The sequence below is a fragment of the Sus scrofa genome, chromosome 1, assembly GCF_054392235.1.
Source record: "Sus scrofa isolate SSC_HxYL_T2T_F1_AM1 chromosome 1, Sscrofa_HxYL_maternal_Yorkshire_Landrace_v2.0, whole genome shotgun sequence".
NCBI lineage: Eukaryota > Metazoa > Chordata > Mammalia > Artiodactyla > Suidae > Sus > Sus scrofa.
Genome location: NC_139383.1, coordinates 279,040,930 through 279,062,157, shown reverse-complemented (window position 1 = coordinate 279,062,157; position 21,228 = coordinate 279,040,930). Strand labels below are relative to the sequence as shown.

At 48.8% G+C, this 21,228-nt stretch overlaps 1 non-coding gene across 1 annotated transcript; it reads right to left on the bottom strand.

Annotated features, from left to right (window-relative positions):
• Positions 1 to 13,938: 13,938 nt before the first annotated feature.
• Positions 13,939 to 14,045, bottom strand: LOC146407265 (U6 spliceosomal RNA). The gene has a single exon (XR_014832563.1). It is a non-coding gene; the product is annotated as a U6 spliceosomal RNA (small nuclear RNA).
• Between the last annotated feature and the right edge of the window lie 7,183 nt (positions 14,046 to 21,228).

Below are 21,228 nucleotides of genomic sequence, written 5' to 3'. Positions count from 1 at the left end.
AGGTGCAGAGCAGCTGCTGTGGTGTCCGATCCCGGCTGGAGCCCCCTACCACCCCAGCCCCCTCTGCCCACCTGTTTTCCCAACTGTCTCAGCCACACCTGGCACCCACGTGGCCTGTGGAAATCTGACCAGCCTTGTGCTGCCCTTCAAGGAGACAGCTGGTATGGGGCGGGGGCGGTGGTGGTGACGAGAGGGGATGGGATGGAAAACGAACCTCCAGCCAGAAAGCAAGAGCAGCACTGTCAGGGCAAGGAAAGACCAGTAGCCTCCACTGGCTGTGTGACCTTGGGCTCCTTGCCAGGCCTCTCTGGGCTAGCGCTGCTTTGAGCACCTGGAGCTGGGGCTCCAGGCTTAACTATAGGCAACTTGTGGCTTCCTGGGCTCAGCTGTTCATGCCTGGAACAGTGTGCACTGGCTCCCACAGGGCACCACAGATTCCCTCACCCCACAGCCAGGGTGATGGGAGCTGACCAGCTGTGCGACTCCAGGCCAGTGTCACAGCTTCCTCATCAATACATTGAGAGGGTTGGTGGCCGAGATGCCCTGTGGGCAGCCCCTCCCCCCTTACTTAGGGGCTGGTCACAGCAGTCCATCCCCACCGCCCTGCCACCCCGCAGGCCCCAAACTTCCTCAAAGGCCATTTTGTGTCGTTGCCAGGGGACTGCTGTTTGCTCAGCTGCCCCCACCCCTGAGACCTCAGGATAATGGACTCCTGTCAGCCCTGGGGCCCTTGCGTCTGGGGCCTGAGAGGCCCTCTCCTTCAGTCTGGCTGAGCATTGTCCTTTTGTCCTTCCCTTCCTGTCTAGTGGGGGTGGGAAGCATTTGAGGTCATTTCCTCTCAAACTTGTTTCCCTTTCCAGAAGCTCAGGCCTGAACCCGGCCTCCTGCCCCTCCAACCCCCCCACCAGCTGTGGGTTGCCGTGCAAGTCCTAGCAGCCGTCAGCCTGTTCCCCCTCTGTAAAGGCTTAACGCCCATCTAGACCTGGGTTCAAATTCCCAGTTCAAACCCTACCACTTACTGCCTTTCCGCCATAAGCCTCAGTTTCCTCATGTGAAAAACAAGAGTATGACCAGCCTCACAGGTAGTCATGGGACCCGACAGCCCCGGGCTGCTTCTAGCTGGGTGACTAGATGAGTCACTTGACCTCCCTCAGCTGCAGCTTTGTCCTCTCTGGAACAGGAAACTGCCACATGTTCCTAGTGAGAATCATGAGAGACAGCACAGACTTGGCACACACTGGGTGCTCAGTAAATGCTGGCTTTGAGAAACTCAGGAACAGTGAGATGGGATGGGCACACATCCCATTGTCCCCACAAACCAAGACTGATGCGGTTCCTGGGCAGCTGCCCGTCCCCTAGGCCCCAAGTGGTCTCTCTACCTTCACCTGTTTTTGAGGGTTTTGTCAGGATTTCATGTGTGAAGTATGTTTCTTGATTTCCAGATGTATGGGGACTTTCTAGTTACTCTTTTCGAATTGATTTATAGATTGAATGCATGCTCAGAGTGATTTCCATCCCTTGCTTTATGGGCCAGGAAATATATAGTCACTTTTTTGCAAATGTTGCCATGTCCTTGCAAAGGCTGTGCCTTCTCCAAGTGTGGCTGCAGGGTTCCAGATGGGTCCATCACATCACGTTTCTTAACCTTGTTTAATCTTCTAGATTCTCAGTGATTTCCCCCCCCCCGCCTTTTCTATCAATTACTAAGGAAAATGTGATACAATCTCCTGTTACGATTGTTAAGTTTGTCTGTTTCTCCATGTATTTCTTCCACTATTTGTGTTACATATTTTGAGATTACTTTAGGTGCATACAATTTTTACATTGCTAATTTCCAGGCAAACCTCTTGTCTTTATAAAATGGCTTTATTTCTAGTAATGATTTTGGCCTTAAAGACTGTTTTGTCTGCTGTCGACATATAGCTATGCCAGTTTTCTTTTGGTTGTTTGCATGGTGTATCTTGATTTTCAACCTTGCTGTATCCTCTGGTTTTAGAGGTATCTCTTTTAGGTGGATCATCTAGTCCATTCACACTTAATGGAATCACTGATTTACTTAGGTATTTAAATCTACCTTCTTTTTTTGTGTGTTCTATTTTTCTTGGGTTTTTGTGCCTTTTCTTTTATCTCCTTTCTTTTACTCTGATTGTCTATTTTTCCTTCTAGTCATTTTGGAAATTTTGTACTTTTGGTGGTTGGTTCGAGCCTGTGCCCTTAGTTTATTGAAATCTGAAGCCTTTCCCCACATATCATCACCTAGATTAGTGATGACTGTGTGGCCCAAACATATGGACACCTACTCCTCTCTCCAGTTCCTCCAAAACCCCCTCACAGCCCACTATTTATTGTGAACAATAAACTCACAGAAAATTTCCAAGTCTAATATGATGAGCGCCCATTTTTTGTCCACCTGGAATCACCAGTAGTAGCTAAGCTCTGGTCACATTTGTTCGTTCTATCTGTGATTTTTTTCTGAGTCTTCGGACAATCACTTGTTGACTCGTCACTCTTTTTGTTTGTTTGTTTGCTTTCTAGGCTGCAACCTCAGCATATGGATGTTCCCAGGCTCGGGGTCGAATCTGAGCTACAGCTGTCAGCCTACACCACAGTCACAGCAACTCGGGATCCGAGCTGCATCTGCAACCTACACCACAGCTCACGGGCAACACCAGATCCCCGAGCCACTGAGAGTGGCCAGGAATCGAACCCACATCCTTGTGGATATTAGTGGGATTAGATTCCACTGCGGCACAGTGGGAACTCCTTCTCACTCTTTGGAATAACAAGTTGTGTGTGTGTTTTTAATGCTTTATCTACTTAGTATGATATAGTTTCAGAAAGCAAGTCTTATTTTTTCCCAAGAGAAAAATCATTTAAAATATTTTTATTGGAGTTCCTGTCGTAGCTCACTGGAAACAATTCTGATTAGTAACCATGAGGACGCAGGTTCAATCCCTGGCTTTGCTCAGTTGGCTAAGGATCCGGCGTTGCTGTGAGCTGTGGTGTAGGTCGAAGACACTGGCTTGGATCTGCTGTGGCTGTGGCTGTGGTGTAGGCTGGCAGCTACAGCTCCGATTAGACCCCTAGCCTGGGAACCTCCATATGCCATGGGTGTGGCCCTAAAAAGACAAAAAATTTTTATTATAGAAGTTATACTTGTGTAATTAAAAAAAAAAAAACACAGTAAAAATAGCCTCAAACCCTATTCCCTAAAAATGTTAACATAGACAAGTATGTGGACAAGGATCCTATTTCCGACTTTCCCAGTTGTACCTGTGGGATCTGGGCTGCTTGTTTACCCCTCTGAGCCTCAGTTTTCCTGGCTATGAATTGGGGATGTGATGGTCAGTCTTGTGTCAGCTCGGCTAGGCTGCAGAACCAAATTATTTAACCAAACTCTAGCCTAGGTGAAGGTGTGCTATAGGTGTGGTTAACATCAGCTTCCACAATTAGTTGACTTTAAGGAAAGATTACTCTCGATGACTGGGCAGACCTCATCCAATCACTTGAAGTTCTTAAGAGTAAAACAGTTTTCCAGAAAAGAAATTCTGCCTCAAAACGGCAACATCGAATTCACCCTGCCCCATGAATTCGGGTTGCATGAACCAATTCCTTAAAATATGTATATAGATATAGATATATATTATCCTATTGGTTCTGTTCCTCTGAAGAACCATAAATGATACAGGAGATAATATTTGTTATCAACAATCCCATCTAAGGGAGGGGTCAGGGCTCGTCTCTGCTGCTGGAAAGTTGTCCGAGGCCAACTAGGGGAGGCAGAGCTCAGGTCTATAGGCCCAAACCAGTGCTCTTTCCAGAGTCAAAGACAGCGTAGTTCCTGAGTAAGTAGTGGCTGGTGTGTTCGTCTGCCCTGAGCCTCCACTGCGTGATGCTGGGTGAGATATTGGATGTATCTGAGCCTAGGAATGGGACCATGGAGCCCACCTCACAGGGTCACTCATTTTCAAGTGAGAGCTTAGTTCAGTGCCTGGCACACAGAAAGCACAAAACTATTATTGTTATTAATAAAAGTCTGCAGAATGAATCCCCCCAGAGGACAAAGTCTGACTCTGTGCCAGGCCCCAGCCGGGCTCCTGTGGCTGGAGGTCACGGTCTCAGAGCTGAGAGGGGAGCGAGGCTACTGCCAGAACTCCCAGCACAGCAAGACCCGCCGCCTGGGCCCCTGGGGAGGAATGTGATCCCGATACCAGCTGGGGGGAGGACGGGGCCCTTGATGAATCTCAGGAAGTAGTTTGCAGCGCATGGGAAGTGGGGGCCCACCCCTAGGCTTGGATATCTGCTTCTGCACTTAGGACCCCAGGAGAACCACCCAGGTCTCCTTAGCCTGCTGAGGGAGCAGAGGAGGGAAGCCCAAGATGCTGTAACGTCAGGCTCAGGGGTCCTACACCCTCTGCCCCCTGCTTGCGGGCTGTCAGGTGGATCCCTCGCCAGCTTCTCCCTTACACCTGACCAGGTTTTCAGGTTGTATTAACAGCCCTGTGACTGAGCCCCTCCCATGTGCCTGCAATGGAATGTACATATGTTCTTTGAGTCATTGAATGCATCATTGGCCTCACTTAACAGATGAAGAAAGTGCACCTCAGAGGGGCAGGGACCCGCCTGAGTTTGTGGCCAGATTGGAACTGTGTTCCACTCCCACCCACAGGCTCAGATTCCAGGCTACCACACCCTGATCCACCCTTGGCCTTGGCAGTCTGCCCTCCCAGTCCAGTCCCTCAGCCTAACAACTGACATCCTTCCAGCTAATTCCACTCCCAGAATTCCCTGCTGCCAGCTTCCAGGCTCAGCATCCAAATAAGAGACTTTTGGAGTTCCCATCGTGGCGCAATGGAAAAGAATCCGACTAGGAACCACGAGGTTGCAGGTTCAACCCCTGGCGTTCACTCAGTGGGTTAGGGATCCGACGTTGCCGTGAGCTATGGTGTAGATCACAGACGAGGCTCAGATCTGGTGTTGCTGTGGCTCTGGTGTAGGACGGTGGCTACAGCTCCGACCCCTAGCCTGGGAATCTCTATATGCCACTAGTGCGGCCCTAAAAAAAAAAAAAAAAGGACAAATAAGAGGCTTTCTAGCCCCTCCATGGTTCCATGTCCCTGTGCCCATCCTATATCACACACCAAGGCATTTCCAGTGCCCTGGGGCTGCTGGCCACCCTTGCTCTAGAAATTGTTAAATGGCACGGCTTTGCCTCTCCTCACCAACCTAATCCTTAAAGCTTCTCAGGCAACTTTTCCAGAGTGTGAGTCCTCCAGAAGGGTTTTGAGACAATAAAAATAATTGCTAACAATTTGTTGAACATTCATTAATTGCCAGGTACTGTGCCAAGTGTTTGCCTTGCATCACCTCATTTAATCTGCTCATCACTCCTCTGAAGAAGGGTCTAGTATTATTCCCATTTTCCAAATGGGGAAACTGAGGCTCAAGGAGGCGAAGGGGCACTGCTCAAAGTCATAGTAACAGTAATATCTGTGTTTACGGAGCACTTAGTCTGTGTCAGACACTGTTCCAAGGGCTTTATACATACTGGGTCATTTAATGCTCCCACAAGCCTGTGAAGTCAGTACCATTCCAGTCCTCATGTGAGAAGTAAGGAAATTAAAGCACCCGGGGCAATGCGTGCCCAAAGCCACACGCCTGGGAAATAGTCAAGATTGGGTTCTTTGGGAGTTCCCGCTGTGGCTCAGTGTTAAGGAACCTGACTAGTATCCATGAAGTTTCAGGTTCAGTCCCTGGCCTTGCTCAGTGGGTTAAGGATCTGGCAGTGCTGTGACTATGGTGTAGGCTGGCAGCTGCAGCTCTGATTTGACCACTAGCCTGGGAATTTCCATATGCCATAGGTGCTGCCCTAAAAAAAACAAAAACAAAACAACAAACAAAAAAAAGATTGGGTTCTTTTTTTTTTTCCCCACCAGGGATTAAATACAAGCTACAGCTATGACCTATGTCACAGTTGCAGCAATGCTGGATCCTTAACCCACTGCACCACAGTGGGAACTCCCAAGACTGGGTTCTAATCCAAGGTTGGCTCCACAGCCCACACTCAAGTCTTGTGGACTTCTAGGAAGAAGGGGTGGGGGTTGAACCCAGGACCCACGGCATGCAGGTATCAGTTTTCCCCTAGCCTCCCCTGGGAGTCAAGGAATCAGCCAAAGCCAGGCCTCAGACCATGGGACAGCTCCCAGCACAGCAAGGCAAAAACCGCAGCTCGGAAGAGGCCAGCTTCCAGGAGGGCTCAGAGCTCAGCCGAGTCCGAGGAAGTGGCTTTGGCCAGGACCCCTGAGGGGGAGGAGGACTCCCCAAGGGCCGAGCTGGGGCAGGGCCTGGACTCCCCAGATGGCCCGGGAATTGGCAAGCATTTGTGCCGACTGAGTACTTTGCAATAATTACTGTTTCCGGCCTCCAAGGGCTTCCAAGTTCTTACACTTAAATATTTTTAGCAGATGAGTCTTGCAACCCCCTTAAAAAAAATTGTTAAACATAGAATTCAGAAACACATGTTCAGAGATGACTTCTCTTTATGCTTTCTAGAAGTTATTATCAAAATCCAATGTTGATCTCCCAAGCCCACTTTAGAAGAAAAGAGTGAGACGTAATCAGAGCAGTTAAAAGCAGAGGCTCCCGTGTGAGACAGGTCTGTCCCAGCAGCTGTGTGTCCCCAGACAACTCACTTCACCTCTCTGAGCCAGAGGAGACAGGCAACGCCTGAGTATTGGGTGTCCTTACCACCACCAGGAATGAAAGATGCCCAATAACCCGGTGTGTCCAAGAAAACTGCAACTTGGGATGGGCCACCTACAAGGTGATGAGCTGTATCCTGGTGACCAGGCTGTTTTTCTGGAAGCATGGGCACCCTTGGCCTTGTCTCTGTGCCTGCTCCTTAGCTGGCCCTCGCTTCCCTCCCCTTCCTCACACTGGGGCAATGCCCAGCTGGCAGCACCCCACCCAGGCTGCACGGGCACTGAGTGTGACAGCATCTGTCACCATGGCAGGGAGCTGGCAAGCCTGAAGCACTGGCCTGGGCCAGGGTCCTCAGAGCCCAAGAGGCAGGAGATGGGAGGGGGTGGAGGCTGGAGCAGGGACCCACCTCTCCTCCTTCGGTATATTTCATATCACAGATGTTTCCCAGGAGTGTAAAACAGAATTCACCTTTTCTGCTCCCACACCTGCCCCATCTCAGTGATGGTACCTCTTTCCACCTCTTGTGTCAGCCAGAATCCAGGGGTCATCTCCTCTGTCCCTCAGCTCCCACAGCTAGGCAAGCCCCAAGTCTCTCCACGCTGGACTCTGAAATTGTTTGCTCAGGTTGCCATGACAGCTTGACGGCTCAGGCTTGGGAGCATGAACAACAGAAATCTATTTTCTCACAGTTTGGAGGCTAGAAGTCTGAGATCAAGGTGCGGCAGGGTTGGTTCCATCTGAGGCCTCTCTCTTTGGCTTAGAGACGGCCGCCTTCTCCCTGTGTCGTTTCCTAGTCCTCCCTGTTTGCTTGTCTTGTCATAATCGCCACTTATGAGGACACTAGTGATCTTGGATTAATGCCCATTTTAATGACCTCATTTTACCTTAATTACTTTTAAAGGCCCTATCCTCAAACACAGGCACTTTCTGAGACACTGAGAATTCAGACTTCCACATGTGAATTTTGAGGGCACGCAACTCAGTCCCTAACAGACTCAAATCCCCTACCTTCCCCGTGCTCACAGCCCCTGTCCTCACAGCCTGGCCTCATCCTCGTGCTCTGACTCCCTCTGCTCACCCCTCCAGCCCACTCACCCCCTGCAGGCACCCTGATCTGATCGTGTCATTCTCCTGGTGAAAACTTGAAAACTTGCCCTGTTGAAAAATTGTGCTGGCCCCTACCCGCTTCTCCAGTCTCAGCTCAGTCTCACCACCCACCTGCCCAATACCCATCACCCCAAAACCAGGAGCGAGTAAATTTGCTAACAATTTAGCAAAGCCTACCCTACACAGGGGCTGGTCTAAGCTCTTCAGATGGTTTATCTGAGTTAATCCTCATCAACCCTATGGTTGACGCTGTCATTATCTCTATTTAATAGAGGTAGGTGCTGTCATTATCTCTACTTAATAGATGAAGACACTGAGGCACATAAAAAGTCAAAAACTTGCTGAAGAGCATACAGCCAAGGTGTGTAAAGCAGGACTCAAACGAAGGCCGTCTGCCTACACAACCATGCTCCTGACACCTGCACTCAATGTGTTAAGCTGTCTCAGCCTCTGCGCTCTGGCTCAGCTGTTCCTGCTGCCTGGAATGTCTTTCCATTCCTGCTCTGCCTCACAAACTTGTACGCATGCTTCAAAACCCATCTCAGCCTTCCCTTGGATGATAGCCTTTGTTCTATGCTGTGCCTACTCCCCATAGAGCACCCACCAGTCATAGTTTGAGGCAGTCGTTGGGGACATGTCCATCACCCTCAGGACAGGCACCAGATCTGATCCATCTCTACATTCCCCCCGCTAGGGGTGGGCCAAGCCCAGAGGCTAACACCAGTGAACGGATGAGTGAATGAACAAAGGAGTGAATGAACAAATGAGTGAATGAATGCCTCGTCACATACAGATCATTAACCTGGGCCTACCTTTGAGGATAGATTCCAATTCTTTATTAAAAGAGCCAGATGTCAGACTTCCCGTCATGGCTCAGTGGTTAACGAACCCGACCAGCGTCCATGAGGACATGGGTTTGATCCCTGGCCTTGCTCAGCGAGTTAAGGATCTGGTGTTGCTGTGAGCTGTGGTGTAGGTCGCAGACTTGGCTCAGATTCCACGTTGCTGTGGCTCTGGTGTAGGCTGGGAGCTGAGGCTCCAACTGGACCCCTAGCCTGGGAACTTCCATATGCCGCGGGTGCAGCCCTAAAAAGACAAAAAGACAAAAACAAAAACCAAACACACACACAAACAAAAAAGAGCCAGGTGTTTCAAATGCCTCAAATTTCTGCTTTTGGAGAAAAAGAAAGTAAAACACAAATACATGTATAATTTTCTCATGGAAATTTACCTTTTTTGCCCCATTTTTATTCCTAACCCCAGTACAGCTTTTGGGCCTTTGTAAAAAATTTATACTTGCTCTCCGAAGGCAGGAAGAGGTTATCTAAAGCTCCAGGAGCTCGCCCCTGCTTCGAGATCAGGAGAGAGAGAAAATAAAACAAGGGAAGGAGAAAGTCTTAGCGCCCCATGGGTTCCTTCCACATCCAAAGAGTTGCAAATGATGTTTTCTTTGTTTAAAAAAATCATAATAAAGTATTTGTTTTTATAAAAATGACCCAGCTCGTTGTAAGATTGAATAAGATTTAACCCCCCCCCCAGAAAAGGACAGAAAGGAAAATTAAATTACTCCATATCACACCTCCCAGCTGCTTACACCAGTGTATCATTTGCAGTCATCAAGTTACGCCTAAGATGTGAGCACTCTGCTGTGTGTGTTATATTTTAATAAAAATCTCACCGCCCAAAGAAGGCTCTTGATATCATCTTCCAGACCTCACATCTGCTTTTTGTAACATCCTGACACTTGTGTCTAGCCAATAACTCTTTCTTGAGTACCTACTCTGTGCCAGGCTCTGACTGGGTCCTGGGATTAGAGGGTGGAGCTGCCTCTAACCGGCCGACTTTAACCAAATAATGACATGCATAACTATTTAGCTACAACTGTAGCCAAAGCTACGAACAGAGTACTGGTTCTTTGACCTAGCCAGTGAGAACAGGGAGGGCTTTCTGGAGGAGGTGACCTGTTGATGTGAAGGAAAAAAGGAGGCCTTAACCTGGAGAGACTGAGAAAGGCGTGCCAGGCAGAGGGCAAGGCCCGCGGGGAAGGAATCCTGACATGTTCCCTTTCCTCCATCACTGCAGAGACTGGATTTTGTTCCGGTGCATACCCCTCCAGTCACTAAGTTTTTATTTTCACTCCGGTCAATCTTGATGAGTCTATGCGCATTCCGGTGCCCTCACGCCCTTGCCCGTGCTTGGGGATGGCAAGGGCACGTGGTCCAGGTTTGATTACATGGAGGGAAGGGACGGTCTGCAGGAGGACGTCAGGGAAGGACCAAGCCAATCCCTTTTCTGCCTCTGGCCACTGACGGTGGAGACGTGATCCAGAATGGCTGCCGCCGTCTTGCACCCCTGAGAATGAGACAACATGAGAGGGCAGCCGAGCAAAAAGAGCAAGAATCTGGGTCCTTGATGATGTCACTGAGCCTTCGAATAAACAATTCTGGACTACCCTGCCCAGGACTTCTTGTTGTATGAGGAAGACAAATCGCCTTGTTGTTGAAGTGATTTTGAGTTGGGTTTTGGGGGGGTTGGGTTGGTTTAGTCGGAAGCAAGCGGTGAAGTGTTTGTCCCGCAGTGACTGCATAACAAGAGGAGCACACTGTTTTTACCCGGCCTGCGGGCTTCCTAGCGCGGGAGCGGGGGCTGATGGAGATGATGAGAGGAGCCAGAGCTTTATCCCTTGGCACCACTAAAGCCCATCAAAAGCAGTAGCCTCTAACTGGGGAGGCTATTGGAGCTTGAACTCAGAGTAATGGAGAGAGAGGCCAGAAATACAGCAGGAGAAGCAGGTACCTATCTGTCTACATCAATGCAGAAGCCACATGTCAGCCCCAGCTGTCCCCAAGTTGTTCAGGCACCCAACATTCAATTAGTTTCAGCTCCTCTTTCCACACACTGAGGGAAACGCCTCCCCCCCAGCAGTCCTCTGGATTCCTGGGGGGCTAAATTGTCTATTGGGTCATTGGCTTCCTAATTATTCCTTTGGATGTGTCCATTTCTTCCTGAAGTTCTGTTAAAATTTGCTTACTGAAGCATTAGTCACATACTACAAAATTCATCCTTTTTTTTTTTTTCCAGTCTTTTTAGGGCTGTATTTGAGGCATATGGAGGTTCCTAGGCTAGTGTTTGCATTGGAGCTGTAGCCATTGGCCTCCACCACAGCCACACACACATGCTGATCCAAGCTGCGTGTGCTTGCGGCAACCCTGGATCCTTAACCCTGAGCAGGGCCAGGGCTCGAACCTGCAGCCTCGTGGATACTAGTTTGGTTTCTTAACCTGTTGAGTCACAACAGGAAGCCCAAAAGTCATCCTTTTAAAGTGTGCAATTCAGTGGTTTTCAGTATATTCACAAGGTTGTGTAACCATCATCACTATCTTATTCCAGAAGATTTTTCATCACCCCATAAAGAAATCCCATACCCGTCAGCAGTCACTCCCCAGTCCCCCTCCCCTTAGCCCCTGGCAAACACTGATCTTTCCATCTCTATGGATTTGCCTATTCTGACATTTCATATAAATGGAATCCTACAACATGTGGCCTTTTGTGACCAGCCTTCCTCTCACACAAGGCATGCCATCAGATAATATTCTAAACAAGTGCCAGAGCTACTGTAATCACCTCTTGTTACAAATGGCACTTTTCCGCCTTGACTATACAGACGTAAAACTTTACAGAAGTGAAACGGTACTATACATGTGGGTTTTAGATTTTTAAAGAATTCAATGCCATATCAAGGACATCTTTCTGCATCAGTACAGATCAGCATAACCCTATCTATTTAGTGTCTGCAGAATAAATTACACGGCTAAAAATGATGTCTGTCTCAAGTTCAGTGCTCATGTGCCCAGCCCAGGAGGAAGGCAGGCTAGAGTGCTCCAGATAGGTTTTTACTGCCTTTCGACGTTTTCATGATTGTAAGTAATGAGATGAACTGCCTGTGTGTACATTTCCTTAGAAAAAAGTCCGAGACATGGGACCGTGGGCCACATGGTGTGCATGTGCACTTTTTTTTTAATATTCTGCCAAATTGTTCTCTAGAAAGGTCAGATCAGATAGGCTGTCCACTACAATGAAGCACTGTGGCCTCCGGACTCCAACTGCTTGGATTTTAACCCCTTCTCTACTGCTCACTAGTGGTGGGACTTTAACTTATTTGTGCCTCAGTTTTCTTCTCTGTAGGATGGGGACAAAGAAAGTACCAATCTTGGAGTTCCTACCATGGCACAGTGGGTTAAGAACCCAACTGCAGAGGCTCAGATAGCTGCGGAAGTGTAGGTTCAGTCCCCTGCCCAGCACAGTGGGTTAAAAGATCCAGCATTGCCATAACTGTGGTGTAGGTCACAGATGTTGCTCAGATTCAGTCCCTGGCCTGGGAACTTCTATATGCTCTGGTTGTGGCCATAAAATTTGAAAAGAAAAAAAAAAGAAGAAGAAGAAAAGAAAGACCAATCTCATAAAATGGTTGTGTGTTGTGAGAATTAGTGTAATACATGTAAGCAGGGGTTCTCAGCGAGGGTGACTTTGCCCCAACATCACCCCACCCCAGGAATGTTGGCAACATCTGGAGAGATTTTTGGTTGTCACTATTGGTGTGGGGTACTAATAACATCTGGTGGGTAGGGGCCAGAACAACCTGCAAGGCACACCCAAAGAATGATCCAGTCCCAAATGTCCACAGTGCTGAAAACTACCAGGGTCAAGGGCCTGGCTCAAAATAAGCTCTTTTCAATGTTGGCTGCCATTATGCTCCTGCCAGCAGAGTATGAAAATATTTGTATTCCCATATTTTGGGCAAACCTTTTAAAGCTGAGTTGCTTTTTTTGTTGTTGTTTTTTTTGCCTTTTCTAGGGCCACACCCGCGGCATCTGGAGGTTCCCAGGCTAGGGGTCCAATCAGAGCCGTAGCCACCGGCCTACGCCAGAGCCACAGCAACACAGGATCCAGGTGGTGTCTGCAACCTACTCCACAGCTCATGGCAACGCCGGATCCTTAACCCATTGAGCAAGGCCAGGGATCGAACCCACAACCTCATGGTTCCTAGTCGGATTCATTAACCACTGTGCCACAACGGGAACTCCATAAAGCTGAGTTAATTTTGACAAGGGAGACATAATAGCAGATTTCAGGCCATCAGAGGAGCATTTCCTTATCCCCTTCTGGGATTAGTCTCCATTCTGACCATGGGTTTCCAGGGAACTGACTGGCAATTGGGTCCAGCTAAGGTGGCTTTGACCTTGTGAGCAAGCCTCAGACTTCCTGGAATTAGCTGTGTATGTGAGGATTGAATAAGATACTGTAGCACCATGTCTGGTTCTTAATCAGTACTCAGTCAATAGCAGGTGCAATTTATTCAGTGATTACCCCACCGGGGCCCTTTGCTAAGACTTTTCATAATTATTCAACTCAATGGTAACTACAGCGATAGACATCATTGTAATCAGAGTAAGGTCAAGACCCTGGGTCTGTCTATCTATCCAGGTACAAGGGGAAGCACTTGCTGAGCTTCCAGCCAACATTCCGCAAATGTGTGCTAGCATTGCTATGCTCCAGACCAGATGCCAGGCCCCGGTAGATACAAGGGGCTCCTAATTCTCTCCAACTGATATTAAAGTAATAAAAAACACAAACAAGACGTCTGGGAAAAGACCAGGCATATTAACTTTCACGATACATGTAACTGGGTTAAGTTCCTTTATTAAAACAAAAACAAGGGCGTTCCCATCATGGCGCAGTGGTTAACGAATCCGACTAGGAACCATGAGGTTGTGGGTTCGGTCCCTGCCCTTGCTCAGTGGGTTAACAATCCGGTGTTGCCGTGAGCTGTGGTGTAGGTTGCAGATGTGGCTTGGATCCCGCGTTGCTGTGGCTCTGGCGTAGGACCCATAGCCTGGGAACTTCCACATGCCGCGGGAGCGGCCCAAAAGAAATAGCAAAAAAGACAAAAAAAAAAAAAAAAGGCAAGCTGAACAAAGTGGGAAAAAAGAAATTTCAGTTACATATTATTTATAAAAGAACAAAAACAAGCTATGGAAAGAAACAGAACTCTCAAATGAAGTAGCTCTGTATTTATAAATTATTGAATTGTGTTTCAAATGAATAACAAACCACACTGAAAGGAAAAAAAGAAGTAATTCAAGAAGCTTTGGGGGGGGGGGCATCCTTGTGCAGGAGCCATTCTATTCTTCTTTGTATTTTTCCAATTTTAGTATCTGTGCTGTCGAAGCAAGTACCCCAAGTAACTTCTGAACACAGAACTTTGATGTATACCCTCAGTCTAAAAGAATTGCAAACCAGTATGGAACTCTACCTAGTGGGTTGTTTTTTACAGCAGCCCCACGTGGATTAGCAATTCTCTTTTTTTTTTTTTTGTCTTTTCTAGGGCCGCACCTGAGGTATATGGAGGTTCTCAGGCTAGGGGTCTAATCGGAGCTGTAGCCACCGGCCTATACCACAGCCACAGCAATGCAGGATCTGAGCTGCAGCTGCGACCTACACCACAGCTCATGGCAATGCCGGATCCTTAACCCACTGAGCGAGGCCAGGGATCAAACCTGCAACTTCATGGGTCCTAGTTGGATTTGTTAACCACTGAGCCACAACGGGAGCTCCTGGATTAGCTATTCTGAAACTACTCTCTGTGTATTGGCGGATGCATAAAAGGTGAAATATATTAAGGATGTTGAGAGCCAGGTTTCTCACTGTTGTGGAATGGACATACAAATAGGAAATGGGGAAAGCCAGGAAGAACGCTATGGCACTGGGTGGAGCAGGAGGCATCAGCAGGAACTCTTGGATTTATATTTATACACGTATGCGTTTCCTGGTTCTATCCACTGAGAGGAACTCGAAATAAGGGTACTCTGGGAACAGAGAGCCCACCTCATGCCCAGCTTCTGGCTGCTAAATACCATCATACCCCCCTTCACCAGGGGAACCAGGGCTGCTGAAAGAAATAGCTGTTTCCTGGGCAAGGCCAGAGAAAGTACAGGATGACTCCAGAGCATCCTTTCGTGCCAGAAAACAAGGAGGTCATCAATGAATAAAAGAGACACACGAAAAGGATAGAGCAGCCACCCTGAATGAGCACTCACTGGCCAAATCTGGAACAATTTGGTTATCAAGTAAATAATGGTAGTAATGAATTATAACTCATTGAATAAGATAAAAATTCTTGCACCATATGCTCTATGTATATATGCATAGGTTTACTGTAAGCTCTTCTTTAAGGTAGAATGCTGACTCATAACAATAGAAATTTCGTCACGATTTTTTTTTTGTTTGTTTGTTTTTTGAGGGCCACCCCATGGCATATGGAGGTTCCCAGACTAGGGGTGGAATCAGAGCTGTAGCTGCCGGCCTACGCCACGGCCACAGCAACATCAGATCCGAGCTGCGTCTTCCACCTATAACACAGCTCATGGCAACACTGGATCCTTAACCCACAGTGCGAGGCCGGGGATCAAGCCTGCGTCCTCAGAGATCCGAGTCAGATTTGTTTCTGCTAAGCCATGATGGGAACTCCTAAGTCACAACTGTGTAGTCATTAGATAAACAGTTAACGTGGATAAAAATCAAGATGCTAACACCGGAGGGTGAAAGTTTGATGGAATATAAAATATTTATATCGTCTCAAATACTTTCCCACAAGTTACTTATTAATTGTAGAGAGAAAATCGTCATTGCACAGTAGATAAAACCGGGGGACACCACCTTAAGCAGATGATCAAACCAACCATCACCCCTAACAGGACACATTGACATGAAAGCTTCTTCATGTGATGTATTGAGAAAGACATCGTATAATTTCTGTGGTATCTCTGCCCCAAATTAATTTAATCGTGAGCAAATATGTGACAGATGAAAATTGAAGAATATTTTACAAAATAAATGGCCTGTACTCTTCAAAAATGGCAATGTCATGGAGACAAAGAAAGACTGAGGAACTCTTCCAGAGTTAAGGGCAACTGAAGGGCGATGTGTTGTTCTGATTGCTTCCTGAATTGGAAAAAAAGAAATTTCTCTAAGTTTCATCAAATTTGTATAAGACCTGTAGATTAGATATAATCTCCATTTCCTGATTTTGCTAATTGTGCTGTGGTTGTGTGCACGTCCACGTTCCATGTTCTCTGAAGTATTTAGAGGAAAGGGAGCATCATGTCTGCAACTTACCCTCCAATGGCTCAGGAAAAAACTGTACATACAGCGACTGATAAAGCACATGTCACAAGATGCGAATTGTTGGTGAATCCAGGGAAGGAATATTTAGGCGTTATTGATGCTACTCTTGTAATTTTTCTATAACTGTGCCATTGTTTCAAAGTAAAAAGTTAAACAGAAAAAAAAAAAAAAGACGAAAGGAAAACAAACCTGCCTGAATTCTTTGAAGCAGCTATTTTCCCTCAAGAAACTTATTCATCTGGTTACCTCTCCAGCAAGCTTAGACTGTTCCTTAGCAGTTTCAGTAAACATCTCAATCTTTCAGCAACAGATGGAGAGTTGTTTATGAGTTCCTCATTCCCCAGCCATGCGATGCGGGTTTTGCTTCCTGACCATCAATCCTTCCCGTCTTGGGCTCATTGACAACACCCATCGAACACTTGTGCATCTTGCCATCTCTGAATCGCCAACTCTCATCTCCATACCTGGCCAAGAGCAAGAGCACAGAGTAGGAGTTTGTGAAATTGAAAGATTGAAATCTCTGATTGCCTCCAGGGGAAGAGCAAGATTGGGACCGAGAGGGAATGAGGAGGAACCCTGCTGGCCTCCTGTGGGGCAAGGATCCTCCGGCGCGTCTGAACCTTGGACTAGAAAGCTTTGGACACAGCGGTACCTGGAAGCCGCATCCTGTGTCTGGCTGCCGGGGAGATTTGTCTTGGAATGGGCAGTCAGGAGAGAGAGCAGGGTAAACGCCCCTCTGCAGGGGCAACTCGGGACTAATCCCATCAGCACAGTTAGGGGTGAGCAGGTGACAGCTTTGCTCAGGGTTCACTGGAAGTTTACCAGCTCCCTCGGTTCGTTAAACTCACCGGTGGCAAATGCAGTGCGGTCTCCGGATGCTCCTGTGATCTGATCTTGTGAGTCTGGGCACAAGGTTTTCGGTCGGCCTTTCCAGGCTGCCTTGAATCCTCACATCTCAGTTCTTAAAGGCCCTCAAGTCGATGGGGCTTGAGGGTGGGATATTTGGAAGGGAGAGGCCATGGATGAGACTAGGAAGGTGGATGGAGGCCTTAAAATCACCTCTGGGATCCTCAGAGCAAGGGGAGGAGCCAGGCAACAGTGATAGGTAGTGGCGTGAAATGGTCAGATTTGCATCCTGGAAAATTCACTCTAGCAGCTGCAGTTGAAGATCAGAGGGTAGGAAGTAGCGACTCATAGAAAGATCAATGTAGAGGCCGTTATACAAATCCAGGCAAAAATCAGAGTGAGAAGTATTATTCAGTCCTTGTTCTATGACAGAAATGGCAAAAGGTCCCACCACCCAAGCTCCTTATCCTCATGGCCAACGTGGCTAATCGCTCACGGTCCTCCCGCACTTGGGTGGGTAGGTCCCGTAGATGCCACTACCAGACAATCTGAGCAGGCCGACTGGGTGAAAGAATCTTTCCCTCTGCACCCAATGTTAGAGAAGGCAAGACAGGGCATCCGCTTCGAGGACATGCTCGCGTTGGCTGACAGTTCCATCTGGCTCTCCCCCAACCTGAGGCCCTGGGGGTCAGACCGAGGGCCCTCACGGGGTATTGTGCCTCGCCCTGCTGCATGCCCTCTGCGTCCCCACGTAGTACTTTGGCACATCCCTTAGCTCATTTCAACCTCATAACATTCCTGGAAGGTCAAGGTGGTCATTCCCATTTTACAGATGAGGAAACTGAGATCAGAGACTTTAGGTAGAGCGCCCAAATTCCACAGGGGGAAAGTGGCAAAACCGGAACCCAAACCAAGGGCTATGTGGCTCCCAAAGCTCCAGTTCCTTCCACTAGAATCGGTTCCAGCTGCAGCAGCTGTTCAGCTGTTTGCATCTGTCAGGGCCTCCTACAGAAAAGCCAGGTTGGGGCGGGACATCTTGATAACAATGGCTTTGCCTGTGGATAAAACCCCTGGCTTAAAAAGACCTGGGAAACTTGCCTTTGGAATCACTCTGTCGAATCCATTCTGTGTTGAGCCACGGAGAAGGACAGCTCTGGCCCCTGGGTGGGGGTGGGGGGATGGCGGAGGGGGTGCTGCACAGATGGTGAGGGGTGGAGGCCTCTTGCTGTGGAAGAGAATAAAGTTTCTGTCCTTGCACAGTTGGAATGAGGGCCCTGGAGCCAAGCAGCCAGGGCCAGGGCAGGGCCAGCCAACCTTTGGCACGTGAAATGCCACCCTGAGCTCATGGCAGATAATTCTTGGTAATAATTTATCCCCCTGGCAGGGAGGCGTCCTGAAAGCTCTGTCTGTTTCTGCCTCATGGGGTCCCTGCTGGAATGTATGGGGAAGAGGGGCTGGCCCCAGATGTGGGCAGATTTCAGACTGGACCCAGTGGGTGGGGTATCGTCTGGGCACTGCCTTGGGGCAGAGAGAGCCTTTGTGCTCTGTGCCCTGGGAACCCCACCCCCACCCGCAGTCACCCTGTTGGGGAGAAATGGCTGACATGTCAGGCTAAGGCCTGGTCCTTCTGTTTCCTTCTTTGGGGAAGCCAGGGAGGAGGGTGCTTTCCTGGGTTCAGCCTGGCATCCGGAGTGCTCTTTCTGAGCAGCAGGAGGGCGAGGGGCAGGGGGCCTCAACCCAAATGCATGGCATGATCTCCTGCGCAGCTTTTAAAACAGCCCAAATCTCAGTCTTTGTCACCAGAGACTGTGGTCTGTTGGTCTGGGCTGGCACTTGGGCATCAGCATCCCTTAAAACTCCCAAGTGATTCTGCTGGGAGCTGGGCTTGAGAACCACCAGTGTGGTGTTTTGCGAGGGTGGTGCCGTAGCTCAGCCCCCACCAGCTGTGTGACCTTGAACACATGATGTAGCAGTTGGTGACATGGTTTCCCCATTTGTGAAGTGTGGACAGAAACAGTGGCTGTTCTGGGGAGAGGATTCAAGGAGATGATGCCTTAAAGGCTCAGCACTGCAGCAGGCACGGAGCATACATTTGGAGGTAGTTCCTAGAGGTATAGTTACTGTTTTTTTTTTTTTTTTAATGAAGAACTGATTTTATTTTATTTTTATTTTTAAAATTGTATTTGCATACAGTTGATTTACAATCCTGTGTTCAGATGTACAGCAAAGTGAATCAGTTATATGTGTACATATATCCATTCTTTTTCCAATTCAGTTATTGTTATTTCTTCCTTTCCCACCCCGGCCAAGGGGAAATTTGAGGGCTTGGAGTCCCTAGGGAGAAGGTCTAGGGGGCAGAGAGAGGTCCCCTTTGGGGACCACCTCATTAGAGGGGACAAAAGGAGGCTCTTTGCCTTGACAGGGAGGCAGGTTGGGAGGTGTTGGCTCCTCTGTGGCTCCTGCGGCCCCAGGAGCCGCCCACCCTCGCTGGCGAGACACGTGGAGCCCCTTCAGACTCTCTGCTCTCCAAGCACCAAGAACACTGTGTGGGCATGGCCACATCTGGCTTCCTGACCCCCAGAAGGTGCTCAAGGGCAGGGGTAAGATTGGCTCAGCTTGGTGCCCCTGTAGCTGGCACACAGGCACCAGTCACATTGCTAGCCCACAGCACATGACACAGCCCTGCCAGCACAGCTGGCAGATCAAGCAGGGAATTAACTGCTCACACTGGCACAGTAGCTACCACTCTCTGAATGCCCACCGTGTACCGGGCATCGCACTCAAGGCTTACAAAACCTCACAGACCTTGCTGCTGCTCTTTTTGGCAGGTGATACTGCCAACCAAGCTGATAAAGACCTGAGATAAGGAGTTCCCGTCGTGACATAGTGATTAATGAATCCGACTAGGAACCATGAGGTTGTGGGTTCAATCCCTGGCCTTGCCCAGTGGGTTAACAATCCGGCGTTGCCGTGAGCTGTGGTGTAGGTTGCAGACATGGCTCGGATCCCGCGTTGCTGTGGCTCTGGCGTAGGCTGGCAGCTACAGCTCCGATTGGACCCCTAGCCTGGGAACCTCCATATGCCGTGGGAGCGGCCCAAGAAATGGCAAAAAGACAAAAAAAAAAAAAGACCAGAGATAAGTCAGTGTGGCCCCAGAGCCCACTGAACTCTACAGCCTCTGGCCTGTGTTGGCCACTGAGCTACCTTGAACACTGAACTAGGGTTCCAAGCTGCATGCCAGGCAAGTCTAGTGCTGTGAGAGTATTATTGCCACTGAGAATAGAAATGCCACCACTTTCTTTGTTGTCTGGGTCCCTGGCTGCAGACCAGGGTGGAGTGTTTAGACAGGTATTTTCCCCTGAAGATAGATTTTCTCATTTTCATAGAACTGCAGGATGGAGAAAGTCACTGGAAATATTCCATCTGCTCTCCAACCTCAGTGATCCAAGATTGCATTCTGGAGGTTTCTGCTCAGAACCTGATCTAGGGATGGCTTCAACACATATGCTGCACAAATAAAATGAGGGCAGTGTGGCCCACTCAGTGGCCATGACCTTGGAGCCAAGGGTGGCTTGCTCAGCAATCTATGAACTTGCCCAGGGTTCTGAGACATCTCTCGGTTATTTGCAAACATTTGCTGGGGTCTCCCCAGTGCTGATGAACAAGTAGGTAGCAAGGTCTGCTTTCATGGTGCTCAGATTCCAGGGAGAGGAGATAGGCCCTAAGCAAGCAAACTAATAAATAAATAGCTGCTAGTGAAGGGATAGAGGGCTTGTGATGGGGGAAACTTTAGACCCAGCATTGAGGGACAGCTTCCTTGGGGAGGTGACATTTCAGCTGAGACCTGAATGACCAGAAGGAGGCAGTCGTGGACAGGTGCAGGTACCAGTGTACCAGGCAGAGGGATGCAAAGGTGATGCAAAGGCTGAGAACAGATGGGACCAGTGCTGCTGAGGGGCCAGAGCGGGGAGGCCATGGTCCAGATTAACCAAAACCCTGCCATATTTGTCCTGCTCGGGACTAGGGTCAGCCCCAGTGGGGTGTGAGTGGCAAAAGGGACATGTCCCCATCAACCTCTGCCTTGGCAGGAGTGGCGCTGTGCTTCTGGCTGTCCTGTCCTGTGGGGATCGGGACCCTGGTCATTGCCCCGGGTCACAGGGCAGTACCTAGATACTAGGCAAGGCTGGGGGAGTCTAGGGACAGAAGGCCTGGCTGAATGAGTGTGTGTGCGTGTGTTTGGGAGGTTGGTCTAAATCCACATCATTGATCAGTAGTTTGAGAGCTCCTTGGAGGTTCCTGAACCACCATGTGAAAGACCGCCGGGGGTCGGGGGTCAGGGGGCCAGGGTAGGGGGAGGACCACCGCATCACATGGGAGAAATTATTCTCT